Raw genomic sequence first — 19,828 nt, 5'->3', positions numbered from 1 at the left:
GAAATGAAGAACCAGTCAAGGGAGATAGGGTTCATTCTCTTGGGGCTGACAGATGACCCACAGTTACAAATTGTGATTTTTATATTTCTCTTTCTCAACTACCTTTTGAGTGGGGAACTTATCCATTATCCTTCTTACCTTACTGGATCCTCGGCTCAAGACTCCAATATACTTCTTCCTCTGAAATTTTTCCTTCTTGGAAATCTCATTGACAACAATCTGCATTCTTAGATTCCTGACAATCATTGTGACTGAAATCAAAATCATTTCCTACAAAGATTGTGCATTTCCATTATTCTTTTTCCTTTTGGTAGCAATTAGAGAGTCTTACCTTCTGGCCACCATGTCTTGTGACCGCTATGTAGCCATCTGCAAACCCTTGCATTATTCCATCATTATGAGAAGCCAAGTGTGCTATCAACTTGTACTCAGTTCATGGGCAGCTGGCTTTCTGAATACCTTCCCACCATTGGTCATGGGAGTGAAACTGGAATTCTGTGGTTGCAAAGTAATTGATCATTTCATGTGTGACACTTCTCCTATCTTACAGATTTCTTGCACAGATGCTCACTTCCTAGAATTGATTTCATTTGTTTCATCAGCTATAACACTTGTGGCCACATTGCTGTTAGTGATTTTTTTCCTATGCATATATAATCAAGACCATTCTAAAAATTCCCTCTGCTCAGAAAAGAACAAAAGCTTTTTCCACTTGTTCTTCCCACATGATTGTAGTCTCCCTTACATATGGTAGCTGTGTCTTCGTTTACATGAAGCCATCAGCAAAAGAAAGGGTGACTTTATCCAAAGGTGTAGCTGTTATCTATACCTCAGTTGCCCCTTTACTCAATCCCTTCATTTATAGTCTAAAGAATCAGCAGGTGAAACATGCTTTCAAGGATACACTCAAAAAGATTTACATTTTTTTCAAAAAATAAGGGAAAAAAATTAAATCTTGACAGAAACAATGAATAAAGTTTTTTTTTCCTTTGTTCATGCGTACTTACTCTATCCTCTCAATAAGTTAAATTTCTTATAACCTTTAGACAAATCTGCCAGTACAATACACTTTCCTAATTCTTTTTATGATTAATACCTCTTGCTTGTGTTTTTGTAAGAGTTCTGCCTTCAGATTGTTACAAATTTTAACTTTCTTTTAATCTCAAAGACATGGAACTCCCATTTCCTGAAAAATAAAAAAAGCTATATATAAATGTATCCTGTACAAATTTACCTCGATAGGTGTAATTAGTTAACATCCATTTATTATAGGTATACTTTATCCCAGGTGCTATACTAGCCATAACTTTTGATTTCATTAGGATGATACAGTTTACTATGGGAGAGACAAAGAAACAAACCTTTATCATAGAGTGTGATTTCTGTTACGTTAGTGCTATACACAGAATTGCGTTCTCATAGTAATGAATGTTTACTTATTTCAGTGAATCAGAAATGCAGTTCAAAAAAGGGGTAGTTCTGACAGTTGTGATATATAGGAAAGGAAGAATAAAACAATGTTACAGGTGTGTGTATAACAACATACACAATGTTTGTGGCATTAGGACATAATGCTGCATCATGCTGATAGAGATATGTAAGTGAATGAAACATAGGTACCACTCTTAAAATAGGGCCCACCATGTCATAGTTGGAGCTCTGGTGGCATAGTGGGTAAGAGCTTGGCTGCTAACCAAAAGTCTGACAGTTTGAATCTACCGACTGCTCCTTGGAAGCCCTAGTGGGTAGTTCTATTCAGCCTTATAGGGCAGCTATGAGTCAGAATCAACTCAGTGGCAAAGGGCGGTGTAGTTTGGCCCTGAATTTAACAAGCTCCAAAGGAGTTAAGAATAAATTATTTCTTAAGTATACACTGAGTGCCACATGCATGTTAGGAAAATTTTACTCATTCAAATGGAGAGTAGGTTGATGGTATAAGCTGATTGGTATGCTTTTTATCTCCTTATATTGCTTAGATTTCCAGAAAAGTGTGTGTCATGACATCATTTATATCTTTTGAATTTATCTCTCTTTGCACTTTTCCTTGCTTCATGCTAGTCTCTGTGGAATTTGTTCAATGACCAGAGAAGGTACAAGTCTTTTAGCTTTGGGCAGTATTAAATATTCATCTTATCCAGAGAGCTTTGTAATGCTTTACCTTCCAATCTCTTAAAGCAGTATTCACTGGAAATTTACTTAAAGGACTCTTAGAATTAAAATAAGCCTCTTCTTATTATTGGACTTCACATCCAAAACAATGTCTGTATGGGGAAAGAGAAAAGAAATTTAGATTTGTTTATAAAAGAGGCTGCTAAGAAACTTCTAAACAATTCAGCCTGCTTTTTCTCTATACAAGAGCACTTACGTGATAAATGCAAGGGTGGGCTAAATTACAGTTTCCTGAAATATATTAGGAATGAATTATATCTCATTTTTAAATAAATTAAGAAAAATCCAGGATTATATTTCTGACTGGAGTTATCAGACATATCCTTTTCCTATTGTTAGTAAAAATATTTTTGTCTTTCTTCCATTCATAATTTGTTTTATTTGGAGTACATTGCAGGGAAACACAAATTATACCTTTAACATATTTAGTATTATTAACTATATATTGTAATATGTTTCAGGCATTCTTCAAAACAGAAATACAGTCTCTCACCTTTGTTATGCCAATTTTGCTGATATGTTAATGATAAAAAGTGTATATTCCTAAAAGATGAGAATGTTGATTGACAGGAAAAAATAAAAAATAGAAAAAAAGTAAAAAAGGCATAATATCAGCTTTGATGTTAATCACCCATTACTAAGGCTCATTGTTGAGTCTAGCCAAAGGAGGGCATTTTTCTCCATGTTCCCTTCATCAATGCTACATCATCAGTTTATGCTGTAGAAAGAGAATATTACAACAGGCACCGTCGAGAACTTATACGCAGACACGATTCTGGTTAAGGACAGATGAAAGAACAAAACAGATTAAGAGTCATTGAGCTTACCTTTTAGCAATGTTTGGTTTCTCTATAGTAAATCCTAAAGAAAATTTTATTTCCTGTAATCATTTTGTCATTTAAAAAAGAGACAATGAGATATTTTGCCATTAAAGTACTTATTTATGAGTTATAGTTTTTCTACAGGCAACTTTAAGACCAAAAAGAAGTGAACATACAAAAACATATTCTATACAATAATTGTTAATTTCAATAAAAAATGATAAAAATGAAGCATTATATTGTAGAAATATATTAATAATAGGGCTCTAACTATGAGTTTTGATTCATCTCTCTGTTCTGCTTTCTTTCCCATAAATGAAAATTTACTCTTGTTTAAAACCAGGGTCATTCTAGCCCTATATTTCTGTGATTATAAAACATATTTACTTCTGTTGATTGTATTTAAAATAAAATACATTAAGAATAAAAATAATCATCAACCAAACCAAACCTGTTGCCACTAAGTGATTTCTGACTCATAAAGACCCTATAGGACAGAGTAGAACTACCCCATAGGGTTTCCAAGGAGTGGCTGGTAGATATGAACGGCTGACATTTTGGTTAGCAACTGAGCTCTTAACTATTAAGTCCAGAGATTGTGACTAGGTATCAATTTCCACCAAAGCCCTGGAGGACAATAAAGTTGTAAATGCCATCAGAATTATAAGGCAAAATTAGATATTTCATTCTTAAAATCATGAAAGCTAAGAAACCAGAAAACAATGTCTTAGTTTGTATACTATGAACATAATTCATAAGCATTGGATTGGTATAACCGAACCAAACCAAACCAAACTCTTAACTACTGCTCCACCAGGAATCCAAAAGTTGGTATGGACATCTATAATTCAAAGATATATTGCAAATACAGAAAATTTGGTTATATGTAGATGTTATAGACAAAGGCACTGACTGGGTTTTAACATAGATCTGTAAATATATTTCCTTCATTTCCTTTTCAGTAAAGGATGTATGAAATTTTTCCACTTTAATAGTAGTGTCACTATGAGTCGGAATCGACTCAACGGCACTTTTTTTTTTGTTTTTTAATAGGAGTGAGTAGATATTAGAAAGATGCTTAAAGGAAAAAAGATCTATTGCTTTATTTCATTAATGTTATTAATACCAATTTTTAAATATTTAATGCCTTTACTAGTCACTTACCCTTAATTTATGTTGCATTTTTCACCAATAGATTTTGCAGAAAGAGGAGAAAAAAAATCAATATAAGAAACCATACAATGATGACAGAGTTTGTAGTCTTGGGTGCATCAGACAGCCCAGAGCTTTGGGCTGTGATCTTTATCTTTTTATTTATAACCTACGCATAAAATGTCACAGAAAGCTGATCATCATCATTCCCACCATGATAGGCTCTCACCTAAAGACTCATTCGTACTTTCTCCATAATTTCTCTTTACTCGAAGTTACATTCACCAATACCTCTATCCCCAGATTTCTAAGAGCAATCATTACTACAGTCAAGATGATTTCCTACAACAATTTTTCTGGCTCAATTATTTTTCTACATCTTCGTGTGTGTCTGATTCTTTGTACTAACCACCATGTCTTGTGATCGTTGTGTTGGCATCTGTAAGCCTTCAGCAAGAGGTTGAGCATCGTGGACCAAAGGAGTAGCTCTTCTCAACACTGCGTATGCCCGCTCTTAACATTGATTCATTGTATATCAGCCTCACTTGTAAACAAATTTAAAAGTATATATTGGGGTTATAATTTAAAACTGAGCATATTAGAAAGTATTTTAAAAAGGGGAGTATGTGTTGTTTTATTTTATCAATTTATTCTTTCTCCATTAATTAAAGGCAGACAACTACTCTCTCTATGCCTGTATGTTTCTAACTGAATATAAGCTACCTGGTACTGCGTTTAAGGGATCTGACTTTAATTTCAGTTAGTCTGAGCTTGTATTTAAAACTTTCTAGCTATATTATTTATTTAATTGGTTTTAACTTCTCTGAGCCTCAGTTTGTTTCATTAGGGAGTAAAAATAAATTTTCACAGGTTTACTATTAGGTCTAAATCAGATAAATAATAAAAATCTATAGTCTTTCATTGAAATACTGCCTTCAGTAATTCACAACTACCATGAATATCCTTCCCAAAGTTGGAAATTAATTACAATTAAAAAAGGATTAAACAGCTACTCTTGGACTTCTTGAGTATCATATGATTTATAAAGCACTTTTATTTGTATTATTTTGATGAATCCAAAAACATCCTTGACATTTCAACTTCTTTTTTAAAAGATTCAGCTTCATTCAAAAAAAAAAAAAAAAAAACTAAGTAACTGATTCAAAGTCACTAATTCAATATATGGCTTATTAGGATTTTTAATCTATGTTTCTGTGACTGCAAAGCCCGTATACTTTCTGTGATAATAATTGATTTTATAATGTAATAAGTTGAAAACTAATAGTAAGGAAACCCTGGTGGTGTAGTAGTTAAGTGCTATGGCTGCTAACCAAAAGGTGGCAGTTCAAATCTGCCAGGCGCTCCTTGGAAACTCTATGGGGCAGTTCTGCTCTGTCCTATGGGGTCGCTATGAGTCGGAATCAACTGGAGGGCAATGGGTTTGGTTATTGATACCATAATTTTATTAATTATTTATTTTCTTTTTTCTTCTTGTTTCTGTGTTAAATGTTCCATTAAATTATAGATGGTCCTATAGGGTTGCTATGAGTCAGAATCGACTTGATGGCAACAGTTTTTTTTTTTTTTTTAATTAATGAACTGAAAGTGTGAGGTTATGAGTTGGTATTTTTCATAAACTCCTACACATATGAGTGTTACTGTTCTGAAATTATTATTAAATATGATTTGGGGATGCCTGTTTTTCCTTGATTTTTTTGAAACACACTGGTATGATATCTGAGAATTGAACCTGCACATCTTTATTGAAGTGAAGAAATATAAATTAATTAGCTTTTTACAGGGAAATAGTATTCTAATGTAACTATGAAAAGTAGTAAAAATAAAATTCTAATAAAAACATTCTGCCAGCCACTCTATAGGGTCTCCTGTGTAGACTGCTTCATTCAGGAAGAAGAAAGGTCTCAAATGAACCCTGTGTCATTGTCCAAAGCCAAGAATAAGCAGTGTCAAATGCATATTTTAGTGTAATTTTGAAGCTAAGTGGGTGTTGCTCTCAGAATTGAATGAAACTCTGTTTCTTTTTCTAATATATCAACCTAAACCCTGAAAAAACCTTTAAATTCAGTAAAGTAAAAGGAAACAGTGACATGATCAATAAAACAAACTAGTTTGAGATTTTTCTCTGTAGCATTTTTCTAATGGCCTCTAAGAAAGATTAATTGAAAAAGAAAGAATTGAGTGTTGAGTAAACATGGAAGGAAATTAAAAGAGTAGACTTTCAAAGTCACTGAATTATTAGAAGTGTTTACCACCAAGTGTAATATAAAGCACTAAACAAAGGAAGAAAAGAAAAAAAAAAAAACACCAGAAATGAAGGGAGACAAGTCAAAAGTTCCTCTCTCAGTCTGTCAAAGGGACATCCTTTGATTTTTCAAATCGCAGTTAGACTTTAAAATAAAGTCTTTTTGTTACCTTGGGTCTTCAATGAAATTGCCATTATCTAGTATTCTAGATTGTTGTATTTACTTAATGGAAAGCCCTAGGTGGTGCACTTTGCTGCTAACTGAAAGACTGGCAGTTTGAATCCTCCCGGGGCACCTCAAAAGCAAGGCCTCCTGATCTACTTCTGAAAAATCAACCACTGAAAAACCTACAGATTCCTGAACAATCAACCATTGAAAAAACTGACACATATGGGGTTGTCATGAATTGGAATCAATTCCATGGCAATTGGCTTTAAGGATTTTGGAAGAGCAGGTTATGGGAGCGTTTTGAGAATAAATGTCCTTAAAATTCTTTCTAGTTATCTTACTTTAACCAATGTTAAGTATTACTGCTAATTTTCATTCCGAATGATTCACAGAGTGTGTCTCAGTGACCCCTAGTAGATAAGGAAGAATCCATTTTGATGATGTAGGTGGAAGCAAATGTAAAGCTTGGTAACTTGAGCCATATTCAACCAGAAAAAAAATATGGCTACGCACTCAGAAATAAAAAACTGAAATGTTGAGTTAAAAATTTGGAGATGTTCTTCACTACTCTACCTGAAAACATCCTTGAGATAACTTAAGGCTCTAGAAATCTTATGTACCTTGTGAAACATTGAAGTTTATTTCTCTCAAAATGATATAAATGGTGAAAATTGTTATCAGCCTATTTGATATTGGTAAGTGAATATAATTCATTGCAGTTCCATAAGCATTTTTACATAAAAGTTTGGTGTACAATCATCAGTTGATCACAGTGCAATTTTATAAATGCTATGATATCTCTACAAAGAGAACACTGTACAGATACATGCAGATATTAATCAGGGATTTAATTTTGTTAATCATATTTTCAAATCTATAGATTTTTTAATGCTTCTTTTTGATAGAGAGACACTTAAAAGGGGAAAACTTAAGTTGAAAACCCTATTTCCAACTCCAGCTTCACATTACTTAGCTGTACTATAACAGCCTAATTAGTTATTCATAACAGTATTCATTTCTTAGTTTGTTAAAAGGAGATAGTAAGAGTACTGTTTTATCATGGAGTGGCATTTTGGATTTACTATGATAATATTTGTACAGCACTTACCGTTTAGTAGTATTCAGTACATAATATAATTTATTTATCAATTCAACTGTCACACTGCAAATCTAAGGAACATAAAAATAAGGAAACAAACTTGGAGAATTAAAACAACTTTGATGCCGTGCATCAAAATATATTATCGGAAAGAAAATTAAGATTTCTACAAGAAATTGTAATAAGAATTTTAAACTTTACATCTGCCCGTGATCCTAATCATTAAATTAATCACCTCCCTCTTAGGACACTAGTTAATACAAGTAGCCAGAATAATGAGAATAATAGCCCTGCAATGATAAGATGTAGTTAGTTGCTATTGACCCCACTCTGACTCATGGCAACTGAAGGTATAGCAGAGCCAAGCATTGATGGTTGAATGCTTGAGTCCATTGTTGAGGTCGCTGTACTTCGAGTGCTTCCCACTCTATGGGGCTCATCCTCCAGCACTACATAGGACAATTACTTGTTGTGATCCATAGGGTTTTCACTGGCTAATTTTCAGAAATAGATCCCGAGGTCTTTCTTCCAAATCTGTCTTAGTCTGAAAGCTTTATTAAAACCTGTCCACCATGGTTGACCCTGCTGGTATTTGAGATACCAGTGGCTTCCAACATCATAGCAACACACAAGTCACCAAAGTCTGACAACTGACAGGTGGTGAAATAAGATAGGATGAAGTAATATGTATATTGTTCAACTGACTCTAACAGGTTGATAATGGTCTCCAAAGATATTAGCTCCTGTTCTCTAGAAACTGTAAATTGTACCTTATTTGGAAAAATGATCTTTGCAGGTATAATTAAGTCAAGGATCTTGAGATGGAGAGACTACCCTGAATTGCCCCATCATCCATAAATGCAAACACTAGTGTCATTAAAAGGGAGAAACAGAGAGAGATTTCATAAAGACACAAAAGGAAATGACAATGTGACCACAGAGGCAGAGATTGGATGATGCAGCCACAGCCATGGAACACAGACAGCCACCAGAAGCCGGAAGAGGCAAGGGACAGATTCTTCCCTAGAGCCTTTGAAGAGCATGTGGTTCTGCCGTGGCACCTTGATTATGGCTCAGATATTTTGGCTCCGACTTTGGACTTCTGGCCTCCTGACCTGTGGGAGAATAAATTTCTGTTGTTTTAAGTCACTCGGTTTGCGGCAATTTCTTACACTTGAAAATTGGAGCACCTTAGATTGTTATAGCTATAGATTGTTGTACCACGTTAGATTGTCAATAGCTACCGTTCAAAACTCACAAAACTGTCATAAGAAAATAGATATTTTGTTACATTAAGCAGAGAATGAAGAAAAATGAAATTCAGGGAAAACTAATAAAATCCTCCCATGCTGGTGGCACAGTGGTTAAAAGTTTGGCTGCTGACCAAAAGGTAAGCAGTTTGAATCCACCAACCGCTCATTGGAAACCCTCTGGGGAGTATGCTCTGTCCTATAAAGTAACCATGAGTTGGAATCAACTTGATGGCAGTAGGTTTGTTTTTCTGGGTCCAGGAATATATATATATATATATATATATATATATATATAAAATTTAATTGGGTTTCATAATTTAAAAACCTAGTTGAATGATTTCAAAAATTAAATAAGGTAATTATTTTACAAGTACCCTAATTTAAATGCCAAACCCAATCAAACCAAACCCGTTGACTTTGAGTCAATTCAGACTAATAGCTAACTTATAGAAGAGAGTAGAACTGCCCTATAGGGTTTCCAAGGAGTGACTGGTGGTTTCAAATGACTGACTTTTTGGTTAACAGCCTGAGCTCTTAACCACTCTGACACCAGGGCTCCTAAATAGCATATGGGGCCTATAAAATATCTTTGACATTAAATAGGTAAATGCTAGGATAGCACTTCAACATCTTCATTCAAATAAAAAGCTTTTTTTCCCACCATAGATATATATAGAGACAAAAATAAGTCAATGGAATAATGAAGTGGTACTGTATTGCAGCTACATAATTAACAGCATATACTGAGAAATTTTAATCATAGGGAAAAGATGTAATAGCTAATATTACTGTATGTTTCCCAGATTTGAAAGTCTCTTCATAACGTAAAAAATATTGAACACGCATAGTAAATTAACACTGGCAAAATTGTTTAGATTTTATAAGAATTTATTGCAATCAGCTATTAAACACACAGAAAATACATCTTAAATAATAATTGTGTTCTCTTTATTTGGAACATTTAAGCAGAATTCAGATCATTTGGAAATGATCAGCTGAGATTTAAATCACCTTTCAAACCTAAAAAGGAAGAAGAACTTAATATTGTAATAAGTAAATCTTTAATGTATAAGGTACAGTGAATTATAAGATACTTAATTTGATCTGTACTATAATTTTAGGTATCATCTGCCATGTTAAAAGGCAACAGATATTTACACTTATTTATATTTCTGGAAATCAGATTTTTTCCTGATGGTAGCTTTAAAAAAGTACTGTTATTTCTGCTTTTAGAGATTTTTTTCAATGTTGATTTAATAGGTCTCAAAGCTGAAATGATGAACGAGTCAAGGGAGATAGAGTACACTCTCCTGGGATTGACAGATGACCCACAGTTGCAAATTATGATCTTTATATTTCTCTTACTCAACTATATTTTGATATGATGGGCAAATTATCCATCATCCTCCTCACCTTCCTGGATCCTTGGCTCACGGCTCCAATGTAATTCTTCCTCTGAAATTTCTCCTTGGAAATCTTGTTGACAACCACCTGTATTCCTAGATTCCTGACAACCATTGTGACTAAAAACAAAATCATTGCCTACAATAATTGCACATCTCAATTATTCTTTTTTCTTTTATTAGAAGTTACAGAGTTTAACCTTCTGGCCGCCATGTCTTATGACAGTTATGTAGCCATCTGCAAACCCCTGCATTATCCCATCATTATGAGAAGCGAAGCATGTTACCAACTTGTACTCAGTTCGTGGTTAGCTGGCTTTCTGAATATCTTTCCAACATGGGTCTTGGGGCTTAAATTAGAATTCTGTGCTTCCAAAGTAATTGGTCATTTCATATGTGACACTTCTCCACTCTTGCAGATTTCTTGCACAGACACTGGCTCCCTAGAATTGGCTTCATTTGTTTCAGCAGGTGTAATTTTTGTGACCACATTGCTGTTAGTGATTTTTTCCTATAGATATATAATCAAGACCATTCTAAAAATCCCCTCTGCTCAGAAAAGAACAAAAACTTTTTTCACTTGTTCTTTCTACTTGATTGTAGTCTCCCTTACTTATGGTACCTGTATCTTCATTTGCATGAAGCCATCAGTAAAACAAAGGGTAGCTTTATCCAAAGGTGTAGCTGTTATCTATTCCACAGTTGCCCCTTTATTAAATCCCTTTATTTACATTCTAAGGAACCCTGAAACAAGCTTTCAAGGATACTCTGGAAAATATTTTCAAAAAATGAAGAAATAATTTTAAAATCTTGATGTAAACATTGAATAAAGGCTATCGCTCCTATGTTCCTGTTTACTTAATCTATTCTTTCATTTACTTAATGTTCTTATAACATTTTAAACAAATTTCTCAGAATGATTCACACTTTCCTATTTCTCTGTATGATTACTACTTCTTGCACTTTTATAGAATCCCCTCTTCAAGTTTTCAAGACAAATTTAATTATCTCTTACTTCCAAGATGCGGAACTCTCCTTCCCTAAAAAGAAAAAGAAAAAAAAAAACAATTTAAATTATGTATTTATGAATCCCATGCAAATTTGCCTGAATAGAAGTAATCAGTTAATACCCATTTATCATATGTATGCTCATCTGTTTCTACATTAGTCATATATATATATATATTTTCTTCTTAGGATAATACAGCTTACTGTGGGGCAGAGAAATAAAGAAACCAAAAATTATCAGAGTATAATTTCTCTTATGATAAAGCTATATACAGAATTGTGTGTTCATAGTAACAAATATTCAATTATTTTAGGGGATCAGGAACGCAGTTCAAAAGAGGCAATTCTTGTGACAGTTGCAATATATAAGAAAAAAGAGTAATAGGGTGTTAAAGACAACATACACACTTTTTTGCAGGCACTAGCAAGTAGTTCACATATCACTAGCTAGTATCACTATACTAATATTTAGAAGCATAGTCTGAGCCAGCCAGCCAGGGTATAGCTCCAGATTTATATATCCAGGGTATAACTCCAGACTTACATATAAACATGTTCAAGTTCTTTAAAGTCTTTGCTGTGGAATTTCTTCATTTATGAAATAAATATAGTAGTTATTTGATAAGGTTATTTTGAGCTCTCAATAAGTGTTGCTGCCCTTTGGGGTGGGGGAAGTTCACCTTATTTGAGATAGATTGTAACAAGAAAAAGAGGCAGGCTTCAAATTTTAAAAAGCTTATATGTACTGAAATGTACCAGAACTTAATCTGGTAGGCGTACAGGTCCAAAAATTTAGTGGGAACAGAATAGTGAGGTACAAATTCTTTGTGTCTCATACCTAAAACAACTTTAAAATCACAAGGAATATTCTAGAAAAATGAACTGTGGGTGATTCTGAGGCAGATATTCATATGAAGGTTTCCTTTTTTAATCAAAGCATCTAAGTGATGAGGTATTTAACTTATAGAGATTGCTCTGTCAAATGTGCTGAGAATGGATTTTTAGATGTTTGGAGTCAAGAAGATAAGTTAGAGTGCCAATGCTTTAAGCTAAATGATTTATTTTAAGAGTTAAAAATACAATAGTGGCAGTGGATCAAAAGCTCCAGGAGTGAACTCCAGAGATGTTTAGGAAAATGAACTGAGCAAAATTATTGAACATTTGCATATCTTGGATAAGTGAAAGAAGGCTAGAAGAAATTTATAAAAAAGGATTCTTCTTGGCCTGTCCCTGCTTTGTGCTTCTGCACACAAGCAACCACATACTTAATGTCATTTGAAAAGGGACGTTTTAACCCCACTGGGAGCAAGGGGGAATGAAGAAAACCAAAGACACAAGGGAAAAATTAGTCCAAAAGACTAACGAACCACAATGACCACAGCCTACACCAGACTGAGTCCAGCACAACTACCTGGTACCTGGCTATCACCATTGACTGCTCTGACAGGGGTCAAAAGAGGGTCCCAGACAGAGCTGGAGAAAAATATAGAACAATATTCTAACTCACAAAAAAAGACCAGACTTACTGGCCTGACAGAGATTGGAGAAACTCCGAGAGTGTGGTCGATGAACACCCTTGTAGCTCAGTAATGAAGTCACTCCTCAAGTTCACCTTTTAGACAAAGATTAGACAGGTCCATAAAACAAAACAATACCGAAGGGCCACATCAGCCCAGGGCCAAGGACTGGAAGGTAGGAGGGGACAGGATATCTGGTAATAGCTGGAACCCAAGGTTGAGAAGGGGAGAGTGTTGACAGGTTGTGGGGTTGGTAACCAACCTCACAAAATAATATGTGTAGAAAGAAACTCAGTAAAGATACAGAAGATCCCCCCTTCATCTGTGTGCAGGTTCCTAATTAGCACAAATTAGGGTTCTGGAATTCCCATTCTTCACGATGTTATCCATAATTTGTTATGACCCACACAGTCGAATGCCTTTGCATAGTCAATAAAACACAATTAAACATTCTTCTGGTAGTCTCTGCTTTCAGCCAGGATCCATCTGACATCAGCAACGATATCCCTGGTTTCACATCCTACTCTGAAACCGGCCTGAATTTCTGGCAGTTTCCCATTGATATACTGCTGCAGCCATTTTTGAATGATCTTCAACAAAATTTTTCTTGTGTGTGATATTAATGATATTGTTCTATAATTTCCACATTTGGTTGGATCACCTTTCTTGGGAATAGGCATAAATATGGATCTCTTCCAGTCAGTTGGCCAGGAAGCTATCTTCCATATTTCTTGGCACAAATGTGTGAGTACCTCCAGCGCTGCATTTGTTTGTTGAAACATCTCAAGTGATATTCCATCAATTCCTGGAGCCTTGTTTTTCGCCAGTGCCTTCAGAGCAGCTTGGACTTCTTCCTTCAGTACCATCAGTTCTTGATCATATGTCACTTCTTGAAATGGTTGAACATCAACTAATTCTTTTTGGTATAATGACTCTACGTATTCCTTCCATCTTCTTTTGATGCTTCCTGAGTTGTTTAATCTTTCCCCCATAGAATCCTTCACTATTGCAACTCAAGACTTGAATTTTTAATTCGGTTCTTTCAGCTTGAGAAATGCCGAACATGTTCTTCCCTTTTGGTTTTCCATCTCCAGTTCTTTACACGTGTCATTATTATACTTTTCTTTGTCTTCTCCAGATTCCTTTTGAAATCTTCTGTTCGGTTCTTTTACTTCATCAATTTTTCTTTTTTACTTTAGCTTCTTGACGTTCTAGAGCAGGTTTCAGAGTCTCCTCTGACATCCATCTTGGTCTTTTCTTTCCTTCCTGTCTTTCCAATGACCTCTTGCTTTCTTAGTGTATGATGTCCTTGATGTCATTCCACAACTCATCTGGTTTTCCATCACCAGTGTTCAATGCATCAAATCTATTTTCAGATGGTCTCTAAATTCAGGTGGAATATACTCAAGGTCATATTTGGCTCTTGTTAACTTGCTCTGATTGTCTTCAGTTTCAGCTTGAACTTGCATATGAGCAATTGATGGTCTGTTCCTCAGTCGGCCCCTGGCCGTGTTCTGACTGATGATATTGAGCTTTTCCATCACCTCTTTTCACAGATGATTTCTGTGTGTTTATCTGGTGAGGCCCGCATGTATAGTCACCGTTTATGTTGGTGAAGGAAGGTATTTGCAATGAAGAAGTCGTTGGTCTTGCAAAAATCTATCATTCGATCTCCGGCATTGTTTCTATCACCAAGGCCATATTTTCCAACTACTGATCCTTCTTCTTTGTTTCCAGATTTCACATTAAAATCACCAGTAATTATCAATGCATCTTGATTGCACATTCGATCAATTTCAGACTGTAGCAGCTGATAAAAATCTTCTATTTCTTCATCTTTGCCCCTAGTGGTTGGTGTGTATATTTGAATAATAGTGGTATTAACTGGTCTTCCTTGTAGGCGTATGGATATTATCCTATCACTGACAGTGTTGCACTGCAGGATAGATCTTGAAATGTTCTTTTTGATGATGAATGCAACACCATTCGTCTTCAAGTTGTCATTCCCAGCATAGTAGACTATATGATTGTCTGATTCAAAATGGCCAATACCAGTCCATTTCAGTTCAGTAATGCCTAGGATATGGATGTTTATGCATTCCATTTCATTTTTGATGATTTCCAGTTTTCCTAGATTCATATTTTGTACATTTCAGGTTCTGATTATTAATGGATGTTTGCAGCTGTTTCTTCTCATTTTAAGTCTTGTCACTTCAGCAAATGAAGGTCCCGAAAGTTTTACTCCATCCACGTCATTAAGGTCGACTCTACTTTGAGGAGGCAGCTCTACCCTAGTCATCTTTTGAGTGCTGGGTCCTTCTTCCTAGTCTATCTTAGTCTGGAAGCTCAGCTGAAACCTGTGCTCTATGGGTGACCCTGCTGGTATCTGAATACTGGTGGAAAAGCTTCCAGCATCACAGTAACATGCAAGCCCCCACAGTATGACAAAATGACAGACACGTGGGGGAAAAAACGTGATAAACAGAGAAAAGTTTGAAGTTGTCAAGGATTTCATTTTACTTAGATCCACAATCAACACCCATGGAACCAGCTGTCAAGAAATCAAAAGACGCATTGCATTGGGCAAATCTGCTGCAAAAGACCTCTTTGAAGTGTTGGAAAGCAAAATATTGAAGACTAAAGTGTGTCTGACCCAAGCCATGTTGTTTTCAATCGCTCCATGTGCATAGAAAAGCTACATGATGATTAAGGAAGACTGAAGAAGAATTAACACTTCTGAATTGTGGTGTTGGCAGAGAATATTGAACATTAAGTCATCCTATCCACTAACGTTGAATATACCATGGACTGCCAAAAGAATGAACAAACCTGTTTTGGAATAAGTACAACCCGAACGCTTCTTAAAAGCAAGGATGGTGAGACTACGTCTCACACACTTTGGACATACTATCAGGAGGAATAAATCCCTGGAGAAGGATATCATGCTCGGTAAAGTAAAGGGTCAGCAAAAAACAGGAAGACCTTCAAGGAAATGGATTGACACAATGGCTGCAACAATGGGCTCAAGCATAATATCGATTATAAGGATGGCGCAGGACTGGGCAGTGTTTCGTTCTGTTGTACGTAGGGTCGCTATGAGTCTAGCTCAACAGCACCTAACAACAGCAATATTTATATAGTTTTGAAGTATGTTGGTAAGTCTTTGCTAAAGAGAATATGTCACTTAGAATTTATGATAGTTGTACAATCTTTTTGAGTAGAACCACATTATAGAAAATTTACAAAATAAGGATACACAATAGAGAAGACACACCATGTATTTATATCTACAATATATAAATGTCTCTTACCATGGAAACCCTGGTGGTGTAGTGGTTAAAAGCTATGCTGCTAACTAAAAGGTTTGCAGTTCAAATCCACCAGACACTCCATGGAAACCCTATGGGGCAGTTCTACTCTGCCCTATGGGGTCGCTATGAGTCAGAATCAACTCGATGGCAACGGGTTTGGGTTTTTTTTTTTTGGATCAATAAATAGAAGGACAATAAACCCAATGGAAAGTCAACAAAGGTTATAAATACGCAATTCAGGAAGAAGAAATAAAAATACTAAAAATATACTCAATCTCTATATGAATCAGAGAATATGAAATTTACAAATGGATAAGATTTATGCATTAAGCACTTATGTCTCAAGTAAGTGCTTTATGCATAAATCTTGTCTATTTTTAAATTTTCATGCTCTCTGATTCATATAGAGATTACTATATTTCAAGTAAGGAAACTCTTGTGGGGTAGTGGTTAAGTGCTATAGCTGCTAACCAAAATGTCTGCAGTTCAAATCCACCAGGTGCTCCTTGGAAGCTCTATCGGGCAGTTCTACTCTGTCCTGTAGAGTCGCTATGAGTTGGAATCGACTCGACAGCAATGGTATATCTCTAGTAAGGACACATAGTTAAGCACTCAGGTGCTATCCCAAAAATTTGGTGGTTAGAGCCCACCCAGCAGCTCCAGGGAAGAAAGACATAGCAATTTACTCCAGAAAAGATTACAGCCTAAAACACCCTATGGGGCAGTTCTACTCCCTCAAATAAGGTCGCTAGCTGTGAGTTGGAATCAACCTGAAGGCAACTTACAACAACAGCATATCCCAATTAGCACGCTAAACTCTTTTATATGTTATCTCATTGTAATTTTTACAATAGTCTATGACTTAGGACTATTAGTCTTCTCATTTTATGGGTGAAGAGATGATATTCAGAAAGTTGCATTAAAATTTGCAAGTTTGCAAAGAAATTGGATCTGTTTAACCTAAAAACCCAGGCACTGTGCTCTCTAAGCTATAGTGTCTTTGCCATTAAATAAGTTGTGATATTATTTTGTCTCTCTGTTTATAAAAATATTAGACGACTGTTGGGTTTTTTTTTTTTTGGATAATATCCAGTTTTGACTCAAATGTGAAGAAAAGGACTCATTCTTATCTGTAGGAGAACTTTTCTTAAGTATCTGTTAAAATTGAAAGCTCACAGCCTTGTCAGTTTTACACATAGGTAAAAGTATGCATAAGGATGCATTGTAACATCATAACTAATAATGTGAAATTGGTCACAGTATAGCCCCCTAAATCTTAATTAGCGAAGCAGTTATTAAACTACATGCAAGTCACCTCTGGTATTCTATGCAGTTGTTACAAAAAAACTTGATAAGGAATGATATCCATTACATATTACAAAAAAAATCCTTTAGGTATTACATACTGAAAAAAAGGTAATTATAGAGCATTTGGCACCATGTAAATGCATTAATGTATAACAACAACAAACCTCCAAGTGTGTGAATGTGAGTGCTCCCATGTTACTCCAGATACAGAAAAAAAAAAATCTCGAGAATATAATATAAATTCTTAATACTGGTTAGTTTGAAGATTGGGGTAAAAATGGAGGATTTGTTGGAAATATTAGGGCCATTCAAAATGCCACTCTATACTACTGTCATCTTGATTCTTATAACATTAACCATGTATTAGATTTAAAATTTAAAAAAAAGAAAAAAAAAAACCCTAAATTTTCAAGTACCCTTCTGATATTCAAAGGTATTGAAATCCCTTATTTTATTTATGTATTCATTCATTTTGCATTATGCTGGTGGATATGTATGAATGAATAAAACATAGGTAGCACTCCCAAATTAGGGTCCACTGAGGTGTAGTTTGGTCCTGGATTTAACCAGACCCAAAGGGACTGAGAAGAAATCAACTCTTGAGTGTAGAACAAATGATACACAGTCAAAGGGAGACTAGGTTGATGGTATAAGCTGACTGGTATGCTTTTACTTTTATCTCATTATATTACTTAGCTTTCCAGGAGAGTGTATGTTATGACATCATTTACTTTTTTGGAATTTATCTCTTCTTGCACCTTTCCTTTCTCCACACTAATCTCGGGGGAATTTATTCGGTGATCAGAGAAGGTGAAATTGTTTTATCTTTGGGTAGGGCTAAAGCTTCATCTTATCCAGAGAGCTTTGAACTATTTAAGCTCCTACTCTCTTAAAGCAGAATTCCCTGGACATCTACCTAAAGATCTCTTAGTGTTACAGTAAGTAGCTCTTACTGGAGTTCAGGTGCAGAGCAATGTGTTTATGTGGAAAGGTCAGAGAAATTCATTTTACTTTTAACAGAGGCTGCAAACAAACTGACATGCATTCCAGCCTGTGTTTTCTCTCTGCTAGAGGCTCTTATGTGACAGAGGCAAGGGTGGACCAAATGACAAAAAGTTCTCCTGAAGGACATTATGCAAGTATTATATCCCCTTTTTTAAATAAATTAAGAAAAATCCAGGATAATATTTCTGACTGGGACCATCAGACATATCACAAAGTGAGTATGTTCATTATTATCAATGAAATGTTTCTCCCATCTGTAGTTGATTTTGTTGGAATAAGTTGCAGGAAGTCCCAAATTATCCCTTTAACATATTTAGTATTATTAGTTATATATTGTAATACGTTTCAGGGATTGTTGAAAACATAGAAATACAGCTTCTGCCCTTTGATATGCCATATTTTACTGATATGTTAATGACAACATGTGCATATTCCTGAAGAAAGAGAATGTTGAGTGCCAGAAAAAGAAAGAAGGATAAAGAAGAAAAGAAGGATAATATCATCTTAGATGCTACTCACCCATCAGTAATACTAATGGTTGAGTTAGGCAGAAGGGAACGTTTTTCTACATGTTCCCTTCATCAATGCTGTCTCACCAGTTCATGCTATAGAAAGAGATTAATACAAACATTACTGAGAATTTATACACAGATAGAGTTCTGGTTGTTAAGGATAGAGCAGTGGAAAAAAACAGATAAAAATCACTGAGCTTACATTTTAGCGATTTCTATTTTCTCTTTAGGAAATCCTAAATATATATATATATATTTCCTATAATCATTTAGTCTTCTAAAAGGGAGACAATGAGATATTTGGCCTTAAAAATTCCTTTATGAGTTCATTCTTGTCCTCAAGCAAGTTTAAGACCAAACAGAAAAAGTGAACGTAGTTAAAAAAAAAAAGTCCATTTAATAATTGTTCTTTTTAATAAAAAACACAAACAATGATATCCACTAATCATGTTGAAGAAATATATTAACGTTAGGCTCCAACTCTGTGCGTATTGATTTATCTCTCTGGTTTCTCTTTTCTTTCCCATTAGTAAAAACTAAACTTTACTCTTGTTTACAATCAAGGTCATTCCAGTGATATATTTATGTGATTGCAAAACACCTTTATTTCTGCTGATTGTATTTAAAACAAAAGGTATTAAGAATAAAAATAATTTTAGATGCTATTAAGTTCAGGGGTTGTGACTGGGTTCCAATATCCATGAAAGCCTTAGTAAATAAACTTTTTTTGTTTCTGTCTTTTTTTAATTTTTAGTGTACTTTAGATGAAGGTTTACAAAACAAATTTCTCATTAAACAGTCAGTACACATATTGTTCTATGACATTGGTTAACAACCC

The 19,828-nt window shown here is 34.9% G+C and overlaps 1 pseudogene; it reads left to right on the top strand.

Moving 5' to 3' along the window:
* Window positions 1-269: 269 nt before the first annotated feature.
* LOC100673344 (olfactory receptor 6C6-like) lies at window positions 270-938 on the top strand (annotated as a pseudogene).
* The last annotated feature ends 18,890 nt before the right edge of the window (window positions 939-19,828 follow it).

This window comes from Loxodonta africana, chromosome 4, assembly GCF_030014295.1.
Source record: "Loxodonta africana isolate mLoxAfr1 chromosome 4, mLoxAfr1.hap2, whole genome shotgun sequence".
In the NCBI taxonomy this organism is placed as follows: domain Eukaryota; kingdom Metazoa; phylum Chordata; class Mammalia; order Proboscidea; family Elephantidae; genus Loxodonta; species Loxodonta africana.
The sequence above is the reverse complement of the archived record's forward strand: the minus strand, read 5'-3'. Positions and strand labels throughout refer to the sequence as shown.